Genomic DNA, 27,778 nt, shown 5'->3' with positions numbered 1-27,778 from the left:
AACAATGTCTGAGATTAAATCATTTATAATGAATAGAAATTTCCTTCTTTTAGTTCTGGAGGCTGGGAAGTCCAAAGTTGAAAAGCCTACATCTGGCAAGGACCTTCTTGCTGCACATCAGGGTGAGGGGAGGGAAAATTCATTCTTTTTATTAGGAACCCACTCCAGTAATAAAGGCATTGATCCATGCATGAAGGCAGAGCCCTCATAACTTAATCACAACTTAAAGGTCCCACTTCATCACTGTGGCATTGAGGATTAACTTTCTAACATATAAACTTTGGAGGAAACATCCAAATTATAGCACTTGGCAAATGCCATAATGGTAGACTATATTTATTGCTTTGAGAGTTCCAAGTAATAAAAGATTAAAAGAGCAGGATTAGAAATATCTTCATGGAAGAACATTAGTATAGTTATTAGGTGAACTGACTCTAGTTCTGATCCTTCATTAGTCACCACTTAATTAACCAGATGTGTAAAGTAAGAAAATTGAGAGTTTTTAGTGGTCCCTTTCAATATAATCTTGATACTGTGGATAATTTCACATTATCTTGGAGGATGGCTATGATTTTGTTCATTTATATAAATATTTGTATGACTTTTAATGCCAGTTGCTGCTCTAAGCCCTGGAACTACATCAGTGAACAAAACAGACCAAAATTCCTGTCCTCATAAAATTTACATTTTAGTGGGGCAATAAAAAGGTAAATATATAGCATGTTTGATTATAAGTAATAATGAGGAAAAATAAAAAAGGGTAAGTGGAGTATGGGAAGAGTTATACTTCAGGGGACAGTCAGGAAAATTCACTGATAAGGGGACTTTTAAATAACACAAAGGAGCTGGGCACGGTCACACACACCTGCAATCCTAGTGCTTGGGAGGCCTAGACAGGAGTATCACAAGTTCAAGGCCAGCCTCCGCAATTTAGTAAGACCTTGTCTCAAAAAAAAAAAAAAAAAAAAAAAAGGGCTGGGAATGTGGCTCAATGGTAAAGTGCCCCGGGTTCAGCCCCCAGTATCAAAACAAAAAACATGAAGGCAATCAGTGACTGAAGTATTCAAAATACAAAACTTTGTAGACCCCAGGGATAACAGATGCCAAGACCTGGGACTGGAGCATGTCTGAGCTACCTACCCATCACTGGATTAGGGTAAAGGACAGAATAATGGAGGACGAAGTCAGAAGGAATAGTAGTAGTGTTTAGGTCAAGCAGGATCTTATTATATAGGTTGTTTAAGGACCTCAGTTTTTAGTCTTTTAGGTATAGAAAGACATTGGGTGAGTGATTGGACTTTCAAAGAGAATCATTCTGGCAACTGTGTTGAGAACAAATGGAAGGAGATAAGGGCAGAAACAGTAATTCAGGTGAGAGGTAATAACTTGGACCAAGTAGTAGAGGTAGTAAATAATTGGTATTGTAAAGGTCAATGGGATTTGTTGACAGAGGGTAGGAAAGGAGGCAGGGAATGAGGGAAAGTGGATGGTTAAGGAGCATACAGTTTTTGGCCTGAGCACCCATAGAATTACGCATTTGCTGAGATGGGTAAAACTGTGAGGGAAAAGATTTTGGACAAAGTAAATTGGAGATAAATATCAAGCATCAGATGGAAAAAACTTCTACACATCTGACTATAGTTCAAAGGAAGGGAATGGACTAGAGATTAAAGTTTGGGAATTATGTATGGATGGTATTTAAAGAATCAGATCACTTCACCAAGGGGATAAGTGTAGAGAGGTGAGGTTCAGAACTGAGATTTGGAGCACTACAATGTTTGAAGTTTGGGAAATGAGAAACCAGCAAAGGAAACTTTGAGAAACTGTTTAGGCAAGAGGAAAACTAGGAGAATATGATGTCTTGGAAACCAAATGAAGAAAGTGTTTCAAGAAGGAGGGAGTAATGAATCTCTGTCAAATGCATCATTAAGAACTCATTCGAGGTTCCTAGTCTTAATTTAAAGAGAAACCAACTATCAGCCTGTGTGTGTGTGCGCGCGTGTGCGCGTGCTATGCTAGGGTTGGGGGAAGGAGATCTGTATCCTTCCAGCCACATTCACCAACATGGAATAGGCAGAAAATTGGGTTGGTACCAATTTACCCAAGCAAGATTGACAAAGTACGAAGGAAAACAAGTAGTTAAGGGTTTGTGCAAGGAATATAAGTAATGAAATTAATTAAATGTAGATTTAACTAGAGTACGAAGAGGATTGAAGGGGACATGGAAAGGTGAAAGAAAGGGAAAAGGTGATAAGATTAGTAGACTGTAGAGCTCTTGGGTTGGAGGATTTTTGGAGTTAGGGTATTAGAGGGAGTGAGCTGATAGAGTGTGATTCTTGAAAGTGGTATTTTGGAGGGGTTGCAGTTAGTATAAAATTTAAGAAGATCAAAATTTTGACCATGGGAATGAGTGTCTAATATAAGGTGAGGGGTAGGATCATTGGAACAGAGGATGTCATGGAACCAGTAAGCAAGGATTTGGGAAGCATTGTCTGTGTGAATGCTGAAATTTCCAAGCTTTATCACTGTGTTAATATTGGAGATGGTGTAATGAGCAAGTAGCTAAAACCTTCAAGAAATAAAGTGGAGAGTTTGATAACTGCAGTAAGGAGAGGAAGTGAGTGATTACAGTCTGATGGCAATAGATTCCATGTTGGATATTTTTAGGGAAGAGGGAAGAAGAATGGTTTGGAATGGGCAGGGAGGACACTGACTCCACTTTCAGGGCCCATAGTATGAGAAGTTGGGAGAGAAAACACATAACACATGAAAAAACTCCAGGGGATGTGATGGTAAGGGAGAACCAAGTTGTAGTTAGAGCTAATACCTTACACAGGCAAAGAAGGTAGTAGTTGGTGTTGGAGAATAGGAAAACCTGCAGTGCAGTTTGCAGTTGAAGGCTTATTCCTTTTGTTTGATGTCTTTGCACTATTTTCCTTTTAGTATCACTTGGAATTTTTAAATAGTCTGTTTCAGCATCCAGAAGTTTTTCCCAAAAATGAATGTCAGCCCAAGACTGAGATTAGTAGATGAGATTAATAGATGGTTTAATATTTCCCAGGATGGAGCCTGAGCCATTAATAATGATTTTTGTTACATTTTCCCAATAACCACTTCCTCAGTTCAGTTGTAGCTCTGGGCATGCAGTGCATAATAACAACATCTTTCCTCACTTATGACCTGCTCTTCCTCGAAATCTTTTAGGAATATCCAAATCAGATAAAAATTTCAGTGATAAGAAGCCAGCATAGAGTTGCTCCATTTCTTTTCCAAAGTTCTATAATTTGTTCTACCTATGATATACTATTTACTAATAGAATAACAGTTAATTTTTTTTTTTTAAATCCAAGAGGGCATTTTGACTCATAGGCATCTTTTGTAGTCCATCAGCTAGATGAATTAGCTCATTAAATTCTGTTTCAGTTAGGCCTTTTCAGCTTTAAATATCAGAAAGCCCAATTCAAACCTTTATACAATAAAGACATTTATTAGCTTAACATAATGGGAAGTTGAAAGAAGGTAAGCTTCTGGATTAGTTAGTCACTACCAAAGACACCAAAGATTCAGATTCTTCATTGTTCCACTTTGTTTGCATAGTGCTGGCTTTATTCCAAGGCAGGATTCTCTCTGTAGTGTGATGGTTGCCAGGAAGGAACCATATGGTCTATGAGGATGAAAAACTCTGACTTCCTCCTAATAGAAATGATAAACTTAACCAGAAACCACCAACAAAACTCATATTTCAGTACATGATTTCTTCTCCTTTCTGAATTTCTGGCAGTGAGGGTAGGGCACCTTGAGCTAAAGTTGGTTTCTTCAGGTTGTTGCCACTCATGGTTATGGAATGGATATTGGAGAAGACAGTCACAGTGTCTTTTATGCGTTGTCTGTCTTGGTTGTTTTCTAGTGCTACGAAGTTTTTTAATCCATTATTTTCTGTTACATTTTCTTAGTCAAAATATGCTTATTCATATGTTCAGAGCTTTCTATCATGTAAAGCATTGCAACAGCTCTTAAGCACTCCTTTCTGAAAAAGAAAATAAAAACTGTTAAAGTAGTGAAAAGATTGGAAATAGTGGGCAAATTTGAATTAGTACCTCCATGGAATCAATAATTCTTTAACCTCTTTTACCTCCAGATAATTCACTTAGCTACCATTACATAGAGGCTTTAGTGACTTGAATTCTGTCTCCTTTCTTTCAAAAGTTGCCTGCAGCATTGTGGTAAAGTAGAAAGTGAGGTGGGTTATGATTAAGGTTCTAATTAATTCTAGCTCCACTGCTTTCCAGTTATGTGGGATCATAGGCAAATCACTTCATTTCTTAGACCTGTGTTTTTTTCTCTGTTAAGTTGAAAAGAGCTACCTCCCTTCTCAACAAGTTTTTATTGAAGTTAAATAAGCTGATATTAAAAAATTGAAAATACAGAGTAGCACAGAATTTTAAATTGCCTTAATTATAGCACTAATTAAATGAAAGGCAGTTAAAGGAAATAAACCTGAATAACTTGATACATATTGATTCTAAAAAATAATTTATCTTAGATTTTTGAGAATCTAAGGTAGTGAAAGAATATAAGCAACTTTTTTGAAATTAGATGCTTAATGAATAAAATAAAGAAATTTTATCATAGGACAGCTATTTGAATGCTTGATTCTAGTTAGTAGATCCTGCTTAGTACCTTTTTTAAGTATTCCCCAGAATTTTTTTTTTAACTTCAGATTTTTTGCCCAGTTTTTTGTTTGTTTGTTTTTGTTAAAGCTGTTTTCAAAGAAATCGGCCATTAAGTAGCTTGTAAACTGGAGTGCTTTATATGATTTACAGAGGGTGTGATAGATGTATTTATTTCAGTTATTGACAGTTTTTTCATATGTGTGCACTCTGTTCTTTTCCTTTCTTGGAACATTAAAGAACCCTGAAGTTTCACATCAAAATGTGGGTAGAGTTTGATTGTTAAGACCAAATAAGATAATATTACTTAATTGCTGAGACTCCAAATAGCAAACTTTTGTATTTGGAGTTGGATGAAATTAAGATGACCCTAAGGAATTTGACTTTTACAAACTAATGTATGCATTCAAATGTTATGTTAATGTTCATGTTGAATTTGAATATGTTAATTGTAGAACACCAAATTTCATTTTGGTATCTTAACTATTGTTAGTGAAAAGAGGTATGCCTGCTTCTTGAATTGATATCATTTGCCTTTTATTTATTTATTTTTGCATTAGTTGGCTGTTATGTTGGATTTTGGCCAATACCCTTTCCTAAATGAAAAGATCAATCTTACTGTATTCCCATTTATTTATATAGGAGATGTACTTGGTCTATATACTCTGTATAGATGTTGAAGGAGAAGGAGACTAACATGTTGATTGATTTTGGATCTATGTACAGGTTCTAACATTTATATCATTTAATTCTTCCTTCATCTTGGTAAGAGAAGTAGTGACCCCATTGGGCAAAAAAGAAAACATTGAAATTTAAAAATTAATAAACCAAGTTGCCCTCATGATATAATCTTAACTTTTCCTCTCTTCCTCCTGCTCTTTCTATCCTCTGGGCTTTTTTCATCCCTTCTTTCATTTAATTACATAATTCCTCTTTGAGGAAGATGTTATTCTTATTTAGCAGATGAAAAAAAGTATGACTGAACAATTTAAAGAATAAGAAAATGAAACATGTACTATATTAAAAATAGAACCTCATGGAGTATAATTTTTTTGCATTGCTTAATTCTCAAATATTAAACCAGTGTTGCTTTTCTCATATAACCACACTTAATCATGATGACTGGTACTTTTGACATATTGGTCAAGTCTGTCCAGAGTATTAGATCTGATTTACAGAAATGTTAAGAATTTTTTCACTACATTTATGGGAGATTTGATTCACAATTTCTTATAATATCTTTGGTTATAGTCAGGGTCATGATGGCCTAAGTTTAGAATGAATTTCAAAGTCTTCAGTGTTCTGGGTAAATTTTTTATAGAGTAGTTATTATTCTTTTTAAATGTTTGGTAGAATTACCAGTAAAGTCAGTTGACCTAGACATTTTTGTTTTGTGGGAAGGTTTTTACCTATAATTTCTATTTCTTATGTAAATATAGGGTTATTCAGATTATCTCTTTCTTATTGAGTGATCTCTTAGCAATTTGCCTTTCAAGAAATTTGTCTGTTCATCCAAGTTGTTAAATCTATTGACTTAAAATTATGTATAATGTGCCCTTATCATCTTTTTAATGTCTGTAATTTTATCTTCTTTTGTAATATTGGTAACTTGTGTTTCCTTCCCCTCCTCCTTCCTTTTTTCTCCTTCCTCCCTATCCCTCTTTCCCTACCCCTCCTTTACCTGATTAATGTGGATAGTTATTTATCACCTTCATCCATCTCAAAGAACCAGCTTTTGCTTTCATTGACTTAATTTTTTTTTAAAATAGACTTTATTAGAGTAGTTTTAGGTTCAAAACAAAATTGGCTGAAAAATACAGTTCCTGCATATCCCCTACCCCTCCCTACAATCTTCTTCATTAACAACATTCAGCATCAGAGTGGTATATTTTGTTATAATCAATAAAACCTATATTGACACGTCATTATCTGCCAAAGTCCATAGCTTACATTAGGGATGACTTGAGTTGTACATTCTATGTTTGACAAGTCTATGATGATATGTATCTAATGTTATAATACCATACAGAATAGTTTTATAGCCCTAAAACTCCCCTCTCCCCAACCCCTGGCAACCCCTTGTCACTGTCTTCATAGTTGTCACACTGTTGGAATCATTTAGAATATAACCTTTTCTTCTTTCACTTAATATACATTTAAGGTTCTTTTCTGTCTTTTCAGGGCATAACTCATTTCTCTTTTTTTTTTTTTACTCATTTCTCTTTAACACTGAATTATATTCCACTGTCTGTATGTACCACAGTATATTCATTCCCTACCAAAGGACATAAATTTTCAACTCATTTGGGTCAATACCAAGGAACATGATTGCTGGATCATATGGTAAGGGTATATTTAGTTTTGTAAGGACCTATCAAATTGTTCCAGAATGACTTACTTTGCATTTTACCTGTTTGAAAAGCCAGCTTTTGTTTCATTGACCTTTTTTCTATCTTTTTTCCTGTTTTTTTTTTTTTTTTCCTACTCTTCCTTCTATCTTTTCTTTTCCTCTGTTTCTTCCCTTATGGAAGAGTAGGGTACACTTTACTTTCTACTTAGGTTTACCTTCTCTTTCTAATTTCTTAAGATGAAAGTTTGGGTAGCCAATTTGAGGCCTTTCTTTTTTTCCTGAGATTTAGATGCGTGTTGTTTTATTTGCAGATGTTTGGGGGATTTTAAAATGTCTTTCTGATTTTTAATTTCTAATATACTTCCATTGTGAATATACTTTGTATAATTTGAAACCCTTAATATTTATTGAAAATGGGTTTATATATAGTTAAATGATATATCTTGGATAATGGTTCCATGTGTACTTGAAAAGATGTACATTCTGCTGTCATTGGGTGAGTAGTCTATAAATGTTAACTTGATAAAGTTGATTGCTAGTATTATTCAAGTCTGATATTATATCCTTACTGATTTTTTGTCTACTTATTCTATCAATTATTCAGAAAGAATTGTTGAAATCTCCTGACAATTGTTATGGATTTGTCTATTTCTCCTTGTAATTCTATCAGTTTTGCTTTACATATTTCAAATTTCTGTTACTAGTTTAGAATGTTGTATACTCTTAAATTGATTCCTTTATCATTATGAATGACAATCCTTGGTAATATTTGCTTTAACTTATATACTTTATCAGATATTAACATGACTACTCTAGCTCTTGTTCCATTAATGTTGTTAGCATGTCTTTATCATTCTTTAACTTTTGTTTTTATATTTTAAAATATAAAAATTTTGAGATATTTTTGTTTGTTTTCATGTTATTGGGATTGAAACCAGGGCCTTGTGCATGCTAGGCAAACATTCTACCCATAAGTTACACCCCAACCCTTTTTATTTTAGTTTTTATTTACTAAGTTGCTCAGGCTGACCTTGAACTTGTGATCCTTCTGCCTCAGCCTCCTGAGTGGCTGGGATTAGGATTTGCCACCATCCCCATTTTAAAGTGAGTTTCTTGTAGACAGTATATAATTGGGTCTTGCTACACACACACACACATAGTCTGACATTATCTCTATTTTAATCAGTCGTTTGTACTAATTACACTTAATTCATGATTACTGGTGTGATTGGAATTATGTTTGGCCCATCCGTTCTTTGATTTTTACTCTTTTCCTATATTCTTTTGGATTGAGTACCTTTTATGTTCCATTTTTCCTCTACTGTTGTCTTATAAACTATGTCTTCATTCTTTTTCTACTAGTTGCTCTTGAGTAACGTTCTGCATTTTTAACTTATCACAGTGTTCCTACAAGTAATATTATGCCACTTCACATATGAAGTGTAAGATGAATCACAGTATATTTCATTTCCCTCATTCCATCCTTTGTCTAAATGTTGTCATACCTTTATTTATATTGTTCCAATATTGTTGTAACTCATGTTTTCTTGTTATATTTACTTTAACCCATTAGTTTTCTTTTAAATGTTTTAAAAATTTAAAAACCTATCTTTTATACTTATATACATATTTATTCATATCAGTATTTGTATTCCATGTTTTTGTCTGGTATTGTTTTTCTTCCACAAAAATAAAGAAAGAAACTTCTCAACATTTTTATTTACTGATATTTCTCAGCTTTTATTTTTCTGAAAAGGTATTTCATCAGCACTTTAGAAATATATTTTTACTGGGTATTCAGTTTTAGTGTGTCAGAAGTCTTTAGTACCACCTCCAGGTTTGGTGGTTGTCTAAGAGGACTCCTAGATCTCAGTATGTAGCTAAATTCATAATTAGGTTTTATTACAGTGAAAAAATACAGTGCCAGATTAGCAAAGGGGAACGGTTTATGTGCAAAGTCTGAAGGAAACAAGGCACAAGTTTTCAAGAGTCTTCTCCCAGGGGAATACCAGATACTTTTAATTACTCCAGCAATGGGAAACTCTTGGAGACTCAGTCCCTGAGGTTTGTTTTTGGATGCTGGTCTGGGTAGACCTCCTCTGCCTAGCATGTTTCAAGATACCAGTTTCCCAAAAGGAAAGCAAATGTTCAGAATAACTACAATCTTTGCATAAATACTTTAGGCATAGTAAGACCGCCATTATCAGTTAGGGAATGTTAGAAACCTTTCTAAAATGCAAACTCCCAGGCACCACCCAAAACTAACCTGGTAGTCAGACCTTTTTAAGAATGGCAGGCATACTAGATTGCCTTGCTTTCTCCTTTTTTCACTTTAAAGACTTTATTTTGTTGTCTTCTGACTTGCATAGGTTCCCAGGAGAAATCTATGATGATTTTCTTTTTCCACTATAGGTAATGTGCCCTTTTACCTCTGGATGTTTAAAATTTTTTCATTATCACTATTCTCAGCAGTTTATGATGTACCTTACTATATGTGTGAATGTGTTTATCCTACTCAGTATTACATGAACTTCTTGAACTGTGGTCTTACAGTTTTCAACAAATTGAAATTATATAAGCCATTATTTTTTTCCATTATTGACCCATCCCTTTTGCTTTCTAGTGTCCATGACAGATACTGTCCTACATGTCACTGAGACTTGGGGAGAGATGCTTTCTTCCTCCTTTCTTTGTCTCTGTTTTTGAATAGTTGTATTTCTGTGTCTTCAGGTTTACTGACATTTTCTTTACAGTGGCTAATCTGCTATAAATCCCATTCAGTGATATTTCTATTTTACATGTTATGTTTATCATCTGAAGAAGTTCTTTTTTCATATTTTCATATTTTATCTCCTCATTATGTTTAGGTGTTCTATTATTGCTGAGTGAACATTATGCTAGCTGTTTTAATGTCCTAAATTATCTCCTAATTTAATTGTATGTTTCATGTCTGACTTTATTAATACTGACTTTTTCTAGTTCAGGAATCATATTTTATTGCTTCTTCATAGGTGTGATAGTTTTGATTTGATGTTCATCCTTGCAAATTTTATGCTTTTGCTGTATTTTACTGTATTACTTTAAAGAATTTTGGAATTTTTTTCTGGTAAGGCACTGAGTAATTGCAGGTACATCGTTCTTGCAAGACTTATTTTTAAGCAGTTTCAGGGCGAATCTAGAGTAGTCTTTACTCTCAACTAATATAATCTCACTTTTAAGTCATAGTCTTTCTGAAGTCACTGTTAGCTACCCTGCTATTCAGGGAGATCACTCCACTTAAGAGTAGTAGGAATTTTAACAATTCCTGGTCCTTTGTGAGCTTTGACAATATTTTTCTTATAACTTCCTGATAATTTTCTTTCCCTAGAGGTTGATTTTGATTGTGCCCAGCCTCTGGGGTTTTCACCATCCATATATTTGAATTGTATTCAGCCAAAGATCTGATAGAAACCTTATGCATTTTTTTGATTCCTTTCTTTGTGCAGATTTTTCTACTCAAGTTTTCAACCCCTCACCCTATCCCCACATAAGATCTCGCCATTTTTGCTTCCTCAAACTCTTGATATATATCTTTTCTATTACAGTCTTGCTAGGTTCTTTTGAGGTTACCTTTCCCTACGCCATTGTCTAGAAATTACCTCCAGGAGGAAAGCTGAAGGCTTCTCTCGTTTATTGCCCTTTTAAGGAAGGTAGTCTGGAATCATCATCATGATCACCTTGTCCTGCCTTTGTTCAGCTTCAGAAAATAATTGTTTCCTGTATTTCTTCCAATTGCTAGTTGTTCAGGCAGAAGAGTATTTCCAGACACTCTTTGTCCTTTGAAATCTCTCTACAAACATTTCCAACTTTTCCATTTACCCCATAAACTTTTCCCTTTTCTAAATAACTTTTATCATATATAATATGTGTGAAAATGTCAACTCCCCCCCCCCCCGCCTTTGTGTTCTTACTATATTTGGAAGATAACCATGCATGATGAATGGGATTAGGATCTCAGATTTCAAATTCTTCTCAGGTGCTTTCTATAGCCACAAAATTTGCTATGCCTGTGATGAGTGTCTATGTATCTCTCACTTGTGGATTTGGGCCCCTGCTGGCAAATAGGTCACCAAGGTTCAAAATTTAACAAGGTGCTTACTCTCAGCTGCCAATCCTATACTTGTACTACTTGGAGAGGCAGTGCCTCTTTAAAATGCCCTGGGTGCCATGCTTGCCTCACTCTAGTCCAGGCTTTGCAGTGGATGTGTCAGACAAAGATCACTTTTAGTACCTATGGTATTGGTCCCAAACCATTATTAACTAGATCACATATTTCCTTTAGAGTAATTGTGAGTCTTTTTCACCTTCATATTTAAATTATTTAACTTATCTCCATACATATATTTTCCTAAAGGAGCTGGAAATGATGTAATATGTCAGTACCTCAGGATTGATTGAGAAATGGAAGAAAGAAAAGAGTATCAGAGGAAGCAAATACTGTTCCACAAGCCAAAGCTCTATGTAATGAAGCCGTATCTATTATTAGATTAGGCTGTCCTGGCCCTAGAAATGAATGGCTATCCCCACCCAGACCAGGTTCTATTAATTCCAGCTATTTGCCCAGTAGGCTTACAGCCATATTTACAATTTCAGAGGTCTAAGTTGGCCTGAATAGGTGAAATGAATCCAGATTTCTATTAAGAGGAACTGTTTTTTTAATTAAAATTTTTTTGTTTAAATTTTTTGCTGTGCTGGGTATCTAAACCCAGGGCCTTCCACGTCATAGCAAGCACTCTACCACTGAGCTCTGCCACTGAGCCCTAAGGAGAATTTAACCTGGTAAGGGAGAAGGATTTGGACGCTGATGGTGGGTGAGAGCAAAGTTCAATCTCAACATAAAAGGTACTTTTTGAGGTTTTGGGGCTCTTGATCTACTTTTGGGTTGCTTTAGGGTGTTCATATAGTTGAAATGGTAAATCTCTCCTCCTGGAATATTAAAGGTGGGGTCTGGGGATATAGCTCAGTTGGTAGAGTGCTTGCCTTGCAAGCACAAGGTCCTGGGTTCAATACCCTGCACTGAAAAAAAGAAAAAAAAAGAATATTAAAGGTGGACCAGGAAGGTGTCCACATGAATGAGTTAAGGAGCTTGTTGTTTACCAAAACCTGAGCAAAATCCTAGGGAAGAAGGATAAAAAGAATTTTTTTTACTATTTCAGTCAAGATTACCAGGATTATTCAGATGGGGATCTTGATATGACCTCTACCTAAAAAGTGATTTTACCTGAAATGATCTGTTAAATATATTTTCTGGCACTTGCAGTGATAGTTACTATCTGTTGCTAGTTCAAAGGCCTGAAATATTGATCTTGTGTGTGGAAAAAGTAGCCATTATAATTCATGTTTATACTGCTTTGGATACTTAGATTTTTATATTTATTCTTGGGCTTGTCTTCTTTTTAAAATAAGAATATTAGCACATTTACTATCTGCAAAGCATTTTATAATAAATTGGAATGTGAAAATTCCCAGTCTAAAGGAAGATGCAGATAAAGTGAAGTGTTTGTAGACACATGTGCCGGGTACCTTTTTTTAGTCACTGGGTGAGGTAATATGTTGTGATAGAAAACAATGGATTGGATTTAAAATTTTTCAATTATGGTTCCGGTTGAACTATGTGTAGCTTTGTGACCTTAAACAGACCACTAATTTCTTTAAGATTCATTTTTTTTCCATCTTTAAAATATGTGGGAGGTGTGGGAAGATGTGATATTATGCCTGCCTGTTGCACGTCATTGTGAAGATCATAATAAAGATGTGAAAGCACTTTGGAAAATGTGTAAAGTACTATACAAATGTACAACAACATTTATAGAAATAGTTTGACTCTGTTCGATCTAGTATTGTTTTTATCTTTGTATAAATCTAGTCTCTCATCTAGATATTTTGTTTTAATCACTGATGATTTAGAAGAAAAATGAAATATGTCTAGGTTGGAAATGAAAAACATTATCATAGGTAGAGGATGTGAAAAAATTATGTAATCACCTTATTTTTTGTGTTAATAACATTTGAAATTGTACTTCTCTTCCATTCCTAGACTTTAACAATATTTAATGGGTAGATCCTATGACATGTTGCATGTGAACTTCCTACCTTAAATTTTCTTATGAAAAATTATTTTTAAAAACAGTTGGTTGCTACTTGCCTAACATGTTTCTGGATAATCTTCCTTCTCTTAATTAGTATATATTCAGGAGAATGCAAACTAACTTAATATAAACCCTAGTATGAGTATAATTAGGAAGTTAAATTGATCAGAACATAAATTGCAATGATTGAAGTATGATTGAATAATTTCAAAGGCAACAAAATATTACACATTAGAATAGATCAGCAGGAGAATCCCTTTGGTTGGTTCAGTCATTCACTAAACAAACATTGATACAGTGCCTACTATTGCCAGTATACAACAGTAAACCAAGCAGACAAAATTCCTGCCACTGTGGAGCTTACATTCTAGTGGAGGGAGACAGGAAATAAAAGGTAAAATACATAGTATGTCAAATAGCAGTAAGTACTATAGAGAAAAATTAAAGAGAGAAGTGAAGGATGGGGAGGTTTTGAAGGCATGGGGACATGGGGATTGAGGAGAACAGACCTGAGAAAGTGGAATTTGACCTGAAGATCTAAATGGATATGCCAGAGCATTTATATTCTAAGGTGTAGCAAGTGTTGCAGCTCTTAGGAACTAATATACCAGGGACGTCCATGCTGACGAATAAGGAGGAAGCCAGTGTGACTGAGTAGTATGAGACTAGAGGAGGTCAGAGAAGTAATGAACTTTGTAGGGACTTTGCCTTTTAATCTAAGAGAAGATACCATTGGAGAATTTGGAGCAAAGTGACCACATGATCCTTTTTTAAAGGATCACCATTGGTGAGAGAACTGAGAATTCAAGGCAGAAGGATTATTTAGGAGTCTCTTGGAGAATAATCCATGTGAGCTGGTAGCAATGGAAATGGTGAATGCTGTTTTTAAAGTGACTGGACTATTTTTAAAGTAAAGCCACTGGGTTTTACTGATGGTTAATAGGTGTGGAGAGGGGCAGAAAACAAGGCTAACCCAGGGTTTTTGGCCTGAGCAACAGGAAGCTTAGAGTTGCCATTTACTGGGAGAGAGGAGGAGGTTTGTGGGTCGTAGAATAGTAATGAACTGAATCAAGGGTTTAATTTTGAACATAAATGAATATTAAATGTCCAAGCAAAAAATGTTTGGTAGGTAGTTGGCCACATTAGAGGGCAATTATGGAGAGAGAACTAGGCTGTTTACTTATTTATAAATAATTTTTTAATTCATCAGTTTGTAGATGATATCTAAAACCTTCAGTCTGGAGAAGACCATCCTGGGAGATGTGGAGCTGGTGAATAAGTGCACATAATATCTTTGATTTTATTATTAAGAGGGCACTATGCACTTGTGGTGTGTAGAGTTAAAGGAGAGGGTCTTACTGTGTTTAAAATATTTTAGTTCCATATTTAAAGGGATGGGAATGATACCAAGGGAATATTTGACAACACAGTAGAAAGAAATAATTACTGGAGCATTTCCTTGAATAAGTAAGAAGGAATTGGGGTGTAGTGCCAGTAGAAGAGTTAACCCTACTCAGGTCCTATCTTGGAACATGGACTGTTCATTCATAGTGACATTATTTCATAACAAAATGCTGATCTGTAATCTAGTGGAGGTCCAGAGTTTGTTGCTATCCAATATGACTAAAGTCACATTATGTACATTACTGTAGCCTTCTTAGACTACCTGAAAATGCTTGCACATTTTTGAAGTTGAAAGATGAATAATCATCTTTCCCTCCGTGCTTCAATGCTGCTGTCCACATGCCTTTCAAATGGATACTACTATCCAGGCATCTAAAGCATGTTATTACCTTTATGTACATGTCTCTATTACTAGATTGTTGATACCTTAATCCAACTTGTTACTCAACTATTATTTCCTTGAGTACAATGTTTTATTCATTACTCCATGCCTGTTAATTAGTTAGCTGTTGCTGTATAACAGATTACTCCAAAATATAATAGCTCAAAAACACACACACAAACATTGTCTCACAGTGAATCAGGAATCCCGGGGCAGCTTGAAAGGGTCTCTTACAAGTCTCCCATTAATATGTTCACTAGGCCTACAGTATCATTCAAAAGGTCACAGGGGAAAGATCCACTTTTTAGCCCATTCAACATGTTGACAGGTTTGCTTCCTCTCAGGCTATTGGTCAGAGGCCTCCCTCTGGTCCTTGCCACATGGACCCATAGACCACCTCATAGCAGCGTAGCTACTTTCATCAGAACAAGCAAGAGGAAAAGAAGAATACCAGCACAGGGAAGTGCTGGCAGGAAGACATCACAGTCTTTATAACCTAATCACAGAAGTGGCATCCCATCACTTGTGTCATATTTTATTCTTCATAAGCAAGTTACTAGGTCTAGCCCACACTCAAGAAAGATGGGATTACATAAGTGTGTGGCAGAGATCATTAGGGGGCATCTTTGAAGCCTGCCATCCAGTCCTCAAACCCTGGTACTGTACAATAAGATGCTTATCTTTTTAAAAATATTTTTATGTATAGATGAATAATACCTTTATTTTATTTAGTTAGTTTTATGGGTGCTGAGGATGGAACCCAGTACTTCACATGTGCCAGGCAAGCATTGTACCACTGAGCTACAACCCCAGCCCCAAGATGCTTATCTTATTGAATGAAATTACTCATTTTTCAAGCACCCTCATAACTGTAGCACATTTGTAAGAGGACTGGGTAAGGGTAAGAATTCAGTTTGAAGCTGTCAAACAGTAATTTGCTACTCAGGGATTCTTTGAACTCATGTTGCTAGTTTTGTTAATGATTTCTTCTTATAAATTGTAAAAATTTAAAATTGTTTTATATTTTAGGAGCTAAACAAAACCAGGAGTGCTGTTAAAATTAGAATATATGCAGTATAGTTTATAGGAATTCAAGAAATAGTTATATTTTTACATAAGTCAAGCTTCCAGTCATTCCCAACATATATACAATTTTGATTTGGATAAAGATAGACATAAAGGTATATAAAAATCTATGCAATTGAGGTATAGTTGAATTTGATACCTATATAAAGTGTTTTTCCTTGTAAAAGTAATAATAGGCAGGAATAACCATTACATCATGGATTTCAAGGTTTTGTTGGTTTTTGGTTCTTGTTTATTTTTTTTTCTTTGCATAGTTGAAGCATTTAGTCTTAAGAACTAAAGAATCTTAGACTCATAACTTATTAGATTTTAGAAGTAACTTGTCCAACCTTAGCTTTTCCACATAACAAATAGCTACCCAGAGAGGTATCCAAACGTGCTGGTGGCAGAGTTAGTGCCAGATACCAAGCCTCCTGATTTATTCAGTGCCCTGTACCATGCCAAATTGCCAGTAATAAACCATACTGAAATTGCTTAGGGATCTTTAAAAATGCATATGCTGTTTCATTCTGAAACATTCAGATTTAATTGACTTTGGACACTGGGGATTTTTAAGTGATCCTGAGATGGCTCCAGTGTGCAACATGGTTGGAACTTGCCCCCACAGGAAATTACTGTGCTTAAGGAACTGAAATCAGTAGGACAACTTGTGCCCATTCCGATTCTGTAATCACATGTTTGGCTAGATTTTATCAGGGAAGAAAGAAAAATCGTCACATTGAGAAAACAACCCATGATTTTTGTGACACAGAGGCTTTCTTAATAAAAGTTTTTTTTTTTTTTATGTGTGTGCTGGTTTTGTGTTTGTAAATAAGATAGCTTGCAACAAATTTCTTCTTAATCATAAAATAGGAGAACAATTCTTTGACACTGATCAGGCAGGGAAAATGTCTTCTGCCATCTGTGGTTGTGGCATGATCTGCTGTTGTTTAACTAGATAAAATTCTAATTACTGTTAAACAGATTGTTATGGGGTTGTTTTTAATATTTTAGAACAAGTATATAAATATAAAGAGGCAAAAGAATGGTTCCAAATTTAAAAACAAAAGTCTATTTCCTTTGAAAGTAAGTTAACCAGAATTTGATACAGGACTTTTTAATAACATTTATCTGTTTATGTCCTTGTACTGTGTGCTGCAAGAAATATGAAATTTGCAATTTGATCATAAATCTGTGGTGCTGTTGTGTACTCTTTGGCATAGTGCTGATAAGACATAGTGACTAGAAAATACTAATTCATGATTGGTAAGTGACATTTTGATCCTTTAAACAAGATCTTTTCTACATAATGACAAATTGTGGGAGTGTGAAGTAGAAGAGTTAAGAATTGGGTGATTATTATCAGATTGAAGCATCTCAGAATTTTACATCCTATTTAAGCAGTGTCAGGGTTAGGACAAGAAACTACGCATTTGGATTGCTAGAGTAGAGGTGGTAGAGGTAATTAGTTTTCTTTTGCTATCATCAAAACTCACTACAAACAGTAGCATAAACAACAGATTTTTTTTTTTTTTTTTTAATCCTAATAGTTCTGTAAGTCAGTAGGACAGTAGGTTTCACTGGGCTGAATAAACATTTCAGCAGGGCTATTCCTTTTGGTAGCTATTGGGCAGGATCATTTCCTTGTTTATTACACTTTTTGGTAGAATTCAATTCCTTGTTCTAGCACTGAGATCCCATTGCTTTACTGACTGTCAGATGAAGGCCTCCCAACACTAGAGTCCAACCTCATTCCTTGGCTTGTGCCAAGCTTCCAGTATTTCCATTTTCCTTTTCCCCTCTCTGTCTGACTTTCTGTCTTCTTCCCCATGTGTTGAAATTGGACTCATCTGGATAATTAGGGTACAGTTCCCCACCTGAAGGTCCTTGACCTTAATTACTAATGAAAGTCCCTTTTTGCCATGTTGAGGTAACCTAGGCTCCAGGTAACAAGGCAGAGACATTATGGACGGTTGTTAATCGCCCCAAAGGTGTGGGAGGGGACTGGTTACTGGAGTCAAGTGTCAGTATTACATAGCTATTGAAAGCCTTCATTTATTCAACATACAGTTTTGAGTTCTTGCTGCATTGTAGTAGACACCAGTGCTATCATGGTAAACAAGGCAAGACATTGTTCCTGAACTTCATCTTGTGCTTCTCTTAGTAAAGACTCTAAAGGGCTAAAGGTAACTCTACAAATACTATAATCTTTAGGTTGGCAAACTTTTGCTTTTGCCCCTAGAGTCAACAGCTAAAAAACAATTACCTAATTAAAAAGAAAATCAGCAATTGCTTTTTAACCAGTATTCATCAATAGTGAAGAATTGCCACCTCAGAAACAGATTAAAATAAACTTCTTATTTAGCTTTTCTCTAGATAGACTTTTAAAATAATGGAAGTAGTTTACTATTTTGCTTACTGTTCTTAGAAGTTCTTCCCCCCTCATATACACTCCCACTGTGTGTTGAATGATCTACTTTTCACAGAAAAGAAAAACTTTAGGATTCTTTTTGTTTGGTTGGGGTACCCGGGATTGAACTCAGAGGTGCTTGGCCACTGAGCCACATCTCCAAACCCTATTTTATATTTTATTTATTTTGGGTCTCACTGAGTTGCTTAGTGCCTTACTCTTGCTGAGCTGGCTTTGAACTTGGTGATCCTCCTGCCTCAGCCTCCCGAGCTGCTGGGATTACAGGCATGTGCCACTGTACCTGGCTAAACTTTAGGATGCTTAACATTTGTTCAAAGATTTCTAAAGACAGTCCTTAGTTTTCTCAGTGGTAGTCAAGGTTACAATTTTGTAATATATATAGTTTTCCTTATCACTTTAGTAATGGTGGATTGGAGTATGCATAGTTTATATGAGAATTACAAATAACTCACAAAGGCAGTCATTTCAAGCTTGCCAGCACAGAATTTTTATCAGAACTATTATAATAGTGACTGAATGTACTCCGAACATAAGTTAGGACCACATAGTATAATGTCATACGGGGCTTTTAGAATGTCTTCATAATTATAACAAATACCAAGCTTCCATCTCAAATCCCTTCTTGATTCTTTGGTAATTTAACATTAATTATAAATAAATTCTTAGTCATTCTCTTTTTAGCTTTAAACAATAGCTGGAAACTTTATTTCTGAAAGAAACTTTAGAATAATGGATGAAAGTTAATTTGATTTGCTTAAGTAGAGATGTCTCCTTGTGTTACTGTTAGGATGATATTAACTTGACAGCTACTAATGTTTTATAGAGGTAGGTAGTTTATGTACTGTAATCTAAAATGTTACTAGGCATTGTTGATTTCTGAGTTGTTTGGGGTTTGGGGTTTTTTTTTTTTAATCTCGGTATCTGGAAAAGTATAGCATTCTGTTGGATTTAGTTAATAGGTAAAAATTCTCACTAAATGGAACATTTGAAGAGAATTGAAAGTTTATCATGAATGGTGCAGTAATAATGACTGAGGTGACAGAAAGTTCATGACTTTTGGTTGTTTCTGTTTTGTTTTCTCTCCCCAGTTCTGACTAAAAAAAAGTCATATACGGAACTGAAAAACATTACCCAGTAATCTTAGCTCATTGCCCATTCTTAGGCTTTTGGATCAGCCTTCATTAATTGCGCTACATTATCCTTCAAAAGCTGCTAGTTTGTTGTTCTCTTCCCTTTTGTTTTTTTTTTGTCTCTGGACTAAGCTTATTTATTTACCCATAGTAAGCCACAGTAGCAGAGAATTTTGTCTTGTTTTATTTTTGTTATATCCTCAGTATATAAAACAATGCCTAGCTTATTATATTATCTCAATAAACATTTGTTGAATTGTTTATTGAATGCTTCTTAAGTGGTCAGATGTTACTGTAGTACTAAAGGCAGAAACAAAAACAGAACCCTGTTTCATGGTGCCTAAGCCAAAAAAAGAAAAGAAAGAAGGGGGGCAAGAAAAAAAAAAAAAAGTGCCTGAGGTTTTCTTGATTCTTTTGAGAAGGGGGAAAAAAAATCCCCTCTGGTTTATGAACAGTAAAATACAGGGGGGCTGGGGAGATAGATCAGTCGTAGAGTGCTTGCTTTGTAAGCACAAGGCCCTGGGTTCAATCCCAGCACCCAAAAAATTAATAATAAATTTTATATATATATATATATATATATATATATATAGGAGTTATTTAAATAAATATATTTAGTGTCACAGAGAGACAGATGGAATTTACTATTTTACTAAAAACTATGGTCAGGTACATCGCATCTTTGGAAGTCAGAGTTGGATTATTAAAGCAGCCTTTGGTAAATTGAACATCTACTGAGAAAATTATATGAAGCAATAAGCATACAGATTTGCAGGAGGTACTCTTTTTAATGGATTGAAACTAAACTGACCATAGTGAATCATTATAGATAACACCATAAATGGCGTCAGTTAGAAATGATATGATACCAGGTCTAAGTAATTTTTTCCCCAGATCTGTTTCTGGGGAAAATAAACCTAAATTCTTGAAGCAGACCATTTCACTTCTAATTGATTTAATATTAAGAGAACAAAAGGCCTTCAGGCAAAAACTGTTCCTTACAGAGGCTTTTGGTCTTCCATTTTAAATTAGCATACTTTCAGGTTGGTTTTTTAAAACGTATTCAGGAGAGTTTTTATCTTGTACATAGCTTTGTTTAAATTAATAAAACTAATACATAGATTTTAAAGTTTTGTGATCACGTGTATGTATAGCATAATACTACATTGAAAAACTTATAGTATTACTATATTAGTTGAGGTAAGAGAAATAACTCTTACAGAAAAATAGAATTATGTCTAAAGTATTGTTTTCTGGTTTACATACTTGCTTCCCCTCATCCTACTTACACAAAGTAACTGTCTTTTTTCTAATAAAGTGGAGATAAATTTTCAGGATGCTCTCTATACATTGAAGATAATTAATCACACCCCCCCTACTATTCTGTACCTACTGTAAATCATTAGTCTTTTAAAAAAATTTGAGTGAAAAAGTTCTTTTAATGATATTACTAAGCATATTCCAGAAGTTATTCTTCATTATGTGGCATTATGGGTTGGTGGCTGATGAATCCTTGCAGGTGGACACTGCCTAGAAGAACTGACATTATGCTATTGATTCCCAATGATTTTTATGTGTCAGGACTGAGATAAGAAATTTTGGCACTTGCTCTTGTCTTAAAAGTAGGCGAATAATAAAAGAATTTTTATAGACTGTAAAATCCAAACTAAATATCCTAGAAAAGCCTTGATAAGAAAGACCTTTAATTATCAGGAAAAAAAATGAACATGCAGTAAAACTGACTTTACCTATGTACAGTTAATACATTTCAACAGGTATATAGATTTATGTAACTGTCATCACAGTCCATACACAGAACAGTTCCATTAGCTCAAAAAACTCTTGCACTCTCCCTGTGTGTTCATACCCTCCCTTTGGCTCCCAATTTTTGGCAGCCACTCTTTTTACTTTTGCCTTTTCAGAAATGGTCCTTAAATGGAATTATGTAGTATGAGCCATTTGAAACTGTTACATAGGCATTTACTCAGCATAATGTTATTTAGGATTAAGTTATTCTGTATATTCATATTTCATTCCTTTTTTATTGATGAGTAGTATCCACTTGTACCGTAGGTTATTTGTTCATTAATTGAAGAATATTTGGGTTGTGTCCAGTTTTAAACTATTCTGAAATAGAGTTGCTATAAACATTTATGTACAGGCTTTTGTCTGAATATGATTTTCTTTTCTGTTAGGTGAAAATATACAGGGGTGGGATTGCTGGGTCATTTGGTAAGTGCATATTTAACTTGTAAGAGACTGCTAACTGTTTTTCTAAAATGACTATGCCAGCCAGGTGTGACAGCTTTTCAGGAAGCTGAGGCAGAAGGCTGCACGTTAAGGCCAGACTGGACAACTCAGTGCGACCCTTTCTCAAATTTAAACAGGGCCGGGAAGTCACTCAGTGGTAGAGTGTTTGAGTAGTATGTGCTATGCCCTGGGTTCAGTTCCCAGTACTGCTAAATAAATAAGTAGATAACCATAACATTTGTATTACCATTAGTAATGAGTGTTCTTGTTGTTCTACATACTTGTCAGTCCTTAGTAGGGTCATTCTTTTTATTTTAAACCTTTCTAATTGATTCGTATTGCTATCTGCTAATGTTTTTATTCACATTTTCCTAATAGCTAAACATCAGATTCTTTTCCTAATAGCTAAACATCAGATTCGATTCTTTTTTGTTCTATGCACAGTATATCCTTTTTAGTGAAGGGTCCTGTTCAAAACTTTGCCCATTTTTCAATAATTACAAACTTTTTATTTTGGAGCAATTTTAAGTTTATAGAGTAGTTGTAAAGATAATACAGAGAGTTGCATTATATTTCTCATACATCTTCCCATAAAGTTGACATTTTTACAAAACCAAGGGCATTTATCAAAAAAGCAAGAAACCAACATTGGTATCTTAACATTTACCAAAGTCCAAATTCCAAACTCAGATGTCACCAGACTTCCCATTAGCCTCCTTTTGTTCTGGGATGCAGACCAGGATTCCATGCTGTGTTTGTTTTATCTCCTTAGTAGCCAACCATTTTTTTTTTTTTTTTCCGTCTTTTCCTTGTTTTTATGACCTTGATAGTTTTGAGTACTAGTCAACTATTTGCTAAAATGTCCCATAGTTTGGCCTTTGTCAGATGTTTTTCTTATGATTAACACCAGTTATGGATTTTAAAGAATAGTAGCACAGAAATAAAGTGCACTTCTCCTCACATCTTTTCAGGGAGTATGTGATAAAACTTCATTTGGCAAGGTAGTATTTGCCTGGTTTCTCCACTACAAATTTGTCTTTCCATATTCTGTCCTTAGTTTCTAATTTCAGCCCACACTTGAGAAGTAGGAGATTAAGTTTTATATTGTGGATAAGAGTGTATGTACATGCCTTATTAGGAATTCTGTAAGGAAACTTTTGTTCCTCTATTTATTTAGTCACTTGTGTCATATGTGTACTTATTACATTGGGTTATTTTATTCTAATACAAAGTCTTCCATTTATGATGGACTTACAGTTTTTTTCAACTTTACTATGGTGCAAATATATACCCAAACAACTGTTCTGCTTTCCCACTTTCAGTATAAGTATGCAACAATATACCCATGAGACACTCAACACTTGATTATAAAATAGGCTTTGTGTTAGAAAGACTGGGTTTGGGGCTCAGTGGGTGGAGTGCTTGCCTAGCACGTGTAAGGAAGGCACTGGGTTCGATCATCAGCACCACATAAAAATAAATAAATAAAATAAATTACTGTCTCTGTCCTTGAAAAAGAAATAGGCTTTGTGTTAGAAGATGTTGCCCATTGAAGACCATGTGAGTGTTCTGAGCATACTTAAGGTAGGCTAAACCAAGATGTTCAGTAGGTTAGTTGTATTAAATGCATTTTAACCTAGGGTGTTTTCAATATAAAATGAGTGTGTAAGTATGTAAATCCCATCATAAGTCAAGGAGTATCTGTACTATGTTGCTTAACATTTTGTTAAAATTGTTCCAGTGTTGGTCTCTGTATCACATTGAAATGTCCCCATCCTTATCTTTTTGCATACTTTCTTGAATTCTGACACTAAAACAACTAGAATCAACCATTTCTCCAAAGATACCCAGATTCCTTGTATTGGAGGATTGTGTTAAGAAACCAGTTTCTCCTGGGTATCCTTATTGCTATTGGAATGTCATTGTTTCTAGATCTTCTCAGGAGAGCCAGCTAGATAGAGGTGTGCATGGTAACCCATATATCAGTACACATGTATAATTATTTCTCTTTTCACTATAGGTACTAAGTATTAAGCTGTTTATGTTAAGTTCACATTGATGTCTGTGATTTGGAACCCAGTACCACAACATTCATTCTAGGCTTTTCCACTTTGCTTATCTGTAACTTTCCTCCCCAGCTTCCATCATCCATTTACTTATTGTTCCATTCCAGTAAAGCAAGTTCAGAATCTTTAACCAGTACCACGATGAGAAATAATATGCCCCAACCTCTTCAGTGAGGTTTTGTCATTAATTCATAATACAATCAAAATTCATTTGTCACAGACTGCAATCTGTTTGAAACTCCACTAACATCTTAGTTGACTTTTTTTTTGTAAGTTTGATTTTTTTTTAAATCTGCATTTATTAAAGTTCTGTCTTTGTGTTGCACAGTTCCGTGGGTTTTGACAAATGCCTAGGGTCGTGTATCCACCACCACAGACCATACAAATTTCATCACACTAAACATTCCCCAGTACATCTCCTTTGTAGTCACTTGCTCCTCTATCCTCCTACCCCTGAAAACCACTAATCTCTTCTTTTCTTGTAGAATGTCATATGAATGTAATCATATCTTGGTTTTCCTTCACTTAGCAAAATGCATTTACGAGATATCATGTTGTTACATGAATCAAATAGTTCATTTCGTTTTATTCCTGTATGACATTCTGTTGTATCAGTATACCACAGATTATTTATTCACACATTGAAGAACATTTGGACTGCTTCTAGTTTTTGATGATTATGAATAAAGCTTCATGAAGTATTCATGTACAGATTTTGGGGTAAATATATTCTCTCGAGTAAATTGCTAGAAATTCATTTTCTGAATAATAAGGTAAGTGTAAGTTAACTTTTTAAACAATATTTGTTAGTTGTAGATGGACATAATACCTTTATTTTATATATTTATTTTTTTATGTGGTGCTGAGGACTGAACCCAGTGCCTCACGTGTGCTAGGCAAATATGCTACCACTGAGCTACAACTCAGCCCTGTAATTTAATTTATAAGAAAGTGCCAAACTGTTTTTGAAAGAGGTTGTGCCATTTTTCATTCTCACTAGTATTAAATGAGTTTGTATTGCTCTACCTCCTTGGTAGCCTTTGGTATTGCCAGGTTTTTGTTTTGTTTTGTTTTGTTTTTTAATTTTAGATAGTCTAATCCATGAACTTTTGCTCATACTTAAATTTTTTTCTTTGGAGTTTTGGGGAGTTAATATATTCTGGCAGATTCTTTATTCTACATGTGATTTACAAATATTCTCTCCCTGTCTGTAGTTTATATTATCGTAAAGATATCTTTCCAAAGCAAAACTTTGTGATTTTAGTAAAGTCAATATATTACTTTTTATTGTTTGGATTGTTTTATGCCTAGTTCCAGGTTACAAAGACTTTGCCATCTCTTTGGGTGTGTGTGTGTTTTCATATTTTACATTTAGGTTATGATCACTTTAGGTCAAGATTTCCTTTTTTCTTTGCATACAGACACTCAGTTGTTCCAACACCATTTGTTGAAAAGACTGTCTAATGAACACAGTATGTTCTTCCACATTATTTGATTTGCTTTGACTTATTTCATCAAGATGTTGTAGTTTTTAGCATATAGATCATATGTGTGTCTTATTAGATTTATATATGTAAGTACTTAAACTTTACAGAGCTATTTTGAATGGTATAATTTTAAAATTTGGGGATTCTAATTGCTAATATGTAGAAAGGTAGTTGATGTTGACCTATATTCTTTGGCCCTAATAAACTCATTTATTAGTTCTGTGAGGTTGTGTGTATATTTGTATTCCTTGAAAATTTCTGTATAATATCATTTGCAAATAGTTGTCTTTCTTTCTTTCTTTCTTCCTTACCAATCTCAACAGTCTGGTGGTCCTTCTTTTTAAAATACTTGGTCAGTTAATGAAACCTCATGGCCCTGGTTGTTTCCTTTTTTTTTGGGTTTTACCTACAGATTCCATTTATTCAATAGTTATGAAATTATGCAGCTTATATCCTGAATGAATATTGGTACTTTGTGATTTCAGGGAATTGGCTCATTTAATCTCAGTTGTTAAAATTTGTGGGCATAGAACTGTTCATAGTACACTCTTTTATCTTTTGAATATTTGTGGAGTCTGCAGTGAGATCCCTCATTTTGTCTGTGTCAATCTTGCTAGGAAGATTGATATTGATCTTTTTAAAGAGCCAGATTTTGTTTTATTGACTTTTCTGTATTATTTCACTCTTTCAAATTTCATCTCTTCATTATTTCATTCCTTCTGTTTGCTGGTGTTTAATTTGCTCCTCTTTTTTTTTTTCCCCTAAAGTAAAAGGGTAGATTATTAATTTTGCCATTGTTTTTCTAATGTAAATATTTTTAATGCTATGAATTATCCACTAAATACTACTTTACCTACATTTTATCCACTTGGTTGAATCTACCAGTGCAGAATATATGGATATAGAGGGTAGACAGTATTACATACATGTTATACATAGTATATTTATTTTATATCGAATTTTTAACATATTTTCTTAAAATATTTTTACTTACACTGAACCTTCTTTTCCCTTGCCAACATTTGAGTTTAACAAGTTCAAAAAACCTTCATTTTTTCCCCCCAATCTCTTCTCTCTGTTGTTGAGATTGGATAACTTCTATCAGTAGTAAATTCCCTGATTTTTTTTCATCATCTCCATTCTGTTATTGAGTTTCACTTAATAAGCTTTCTATTTTGTTTATTGATATTTTTCAATTTGCAAGATTTCCATTAGATTCTTCTTTATATTTTCTGTTTCTTTCCTGAGCCTCCTATCTTCATACTTGTTCCAAGAAGGTTTGCTCTTACTTCTTGAAAATTTGTGATAATTACTTTAATATCTTCATCAAGTAATTCCAACATCTGTTCCTCTTAGTGTTGGCATTTTTCCTATGCAAGTTGAAATTTTCCTGTTTTTTTTTTTTGTTTTTTTTTTGTTTTTTTGTTTTTTTGTATTCCTAGTAATTTTGGATTATATCCTGGACATTTAACTACATAATATGAGATTTTGGATCTTGTCTAAATCCAGTGCAGAATGTTGATGTATTTTGTTTTAGACAGTTAACTCAGTTATGTTCTGACTCTAATTCGCCCTCATAGTTTTAGTGGCCTCCATTGCTACTGTTGCCACAGCTGCCACACATGGCTGGGCTGAGAGAATAGAGAGAAAAGGGGAAGAAAAAAGATTTCCCACACTTGCTGGTGAATGTTAGAAAACTGTTTTTGCTCTCTTCCAGTCACAACTAGAGGGCCTCTCCTGAAACTTTCCATTTGGGCTAATCAAGTTCAGGCTGGATGATACCAGATGGGGTCAAAATGGTAACCTGTCATTGAGCCAGTGGTACTTTAAATTCTGATGTTCTTATACAATCTACCTGCTACTGTTTACTTTTTAGAGTTCTCTAGTAGCTGCTCCAGACATTCTATCTGGGTTTTGTAGCTATGTGCACTTGAAGAGGCATATTGGAGTGTGATTATCCCATTTTATCTGCAACTGGAACCTGACTTAACGGTTTCTAATTTTGTTTCTCTAGGAATTTAACAAGAAACAAGTTTTGATTCAACTACATTTTGAATTGAAGCCAGAAATGTACTAGAGTTTAGATTCTTTCATTTGATTAAGGTAAGATTATTTAATAAAATATTATCATACCCTTACTTTAATTTGATGTGCATTTTATTAACACATTTTAATTTCTCAGTCTAACTGGAGATTCTGACCTCTGAAAAATTTTCATGGTCCCTTTACCATTTAAATAGCTTGTAACAACTATCAGATGAAAGTGAAACATGATTTTATTTTCACTGAAAGTATTATGTATTGGAAATGAAATCATTTCTACCTAGAGTAGAAATTAGCCCTGGCCACCTATTTTGTAAATAATGATTTATTGGAACATAGCCACATCCATTTATTACATACCATCTATGGCTA

The 27,778-nt window shown here is 34.5% G+C and overlaps 1 protein-coding gene across 2 annotated transcripts in view; it reads left to right on the top strand.

Annotated features, from left to right (window-relative positions):
* The window catches only part of Glce (glucuronic acid epimerase), an 86,120-nt gene that overhangs the window by 17,956 nt on the left and 40,386 nt on the right, over nt 1–27,778 (top strand). For both annotated transcript variants that reach the window (XM_047541182.1, XM_047541181.1), the window contains exon 2: nt 27,378–27,466. The gene's annotated coding sequence lies outside the window, so the exon portion shown is untranslated. The remainder of the gene's footprint in view (nt 1–27,377; nt 27,467–27,778) is intronic.

The sequence above is a fragment of the Sciurus carolinensis genome, chromosome 2 (genome assembly GCF_902686445.1).
Source record: "Sciurus carolinensis chromosome 2, mSciCar1.2, whole genome shotgun sequence".
NCBI lineage: Eukaryota > Metazoa > Chordata > Mammalia > Rodentia > Sciuridae > Sciurus > Sciurus carolinensis.
Note: the sequence above shows the minus strand (reverse complement) of the source record. Positions and strands in the feature narration are given on the sequence as shown.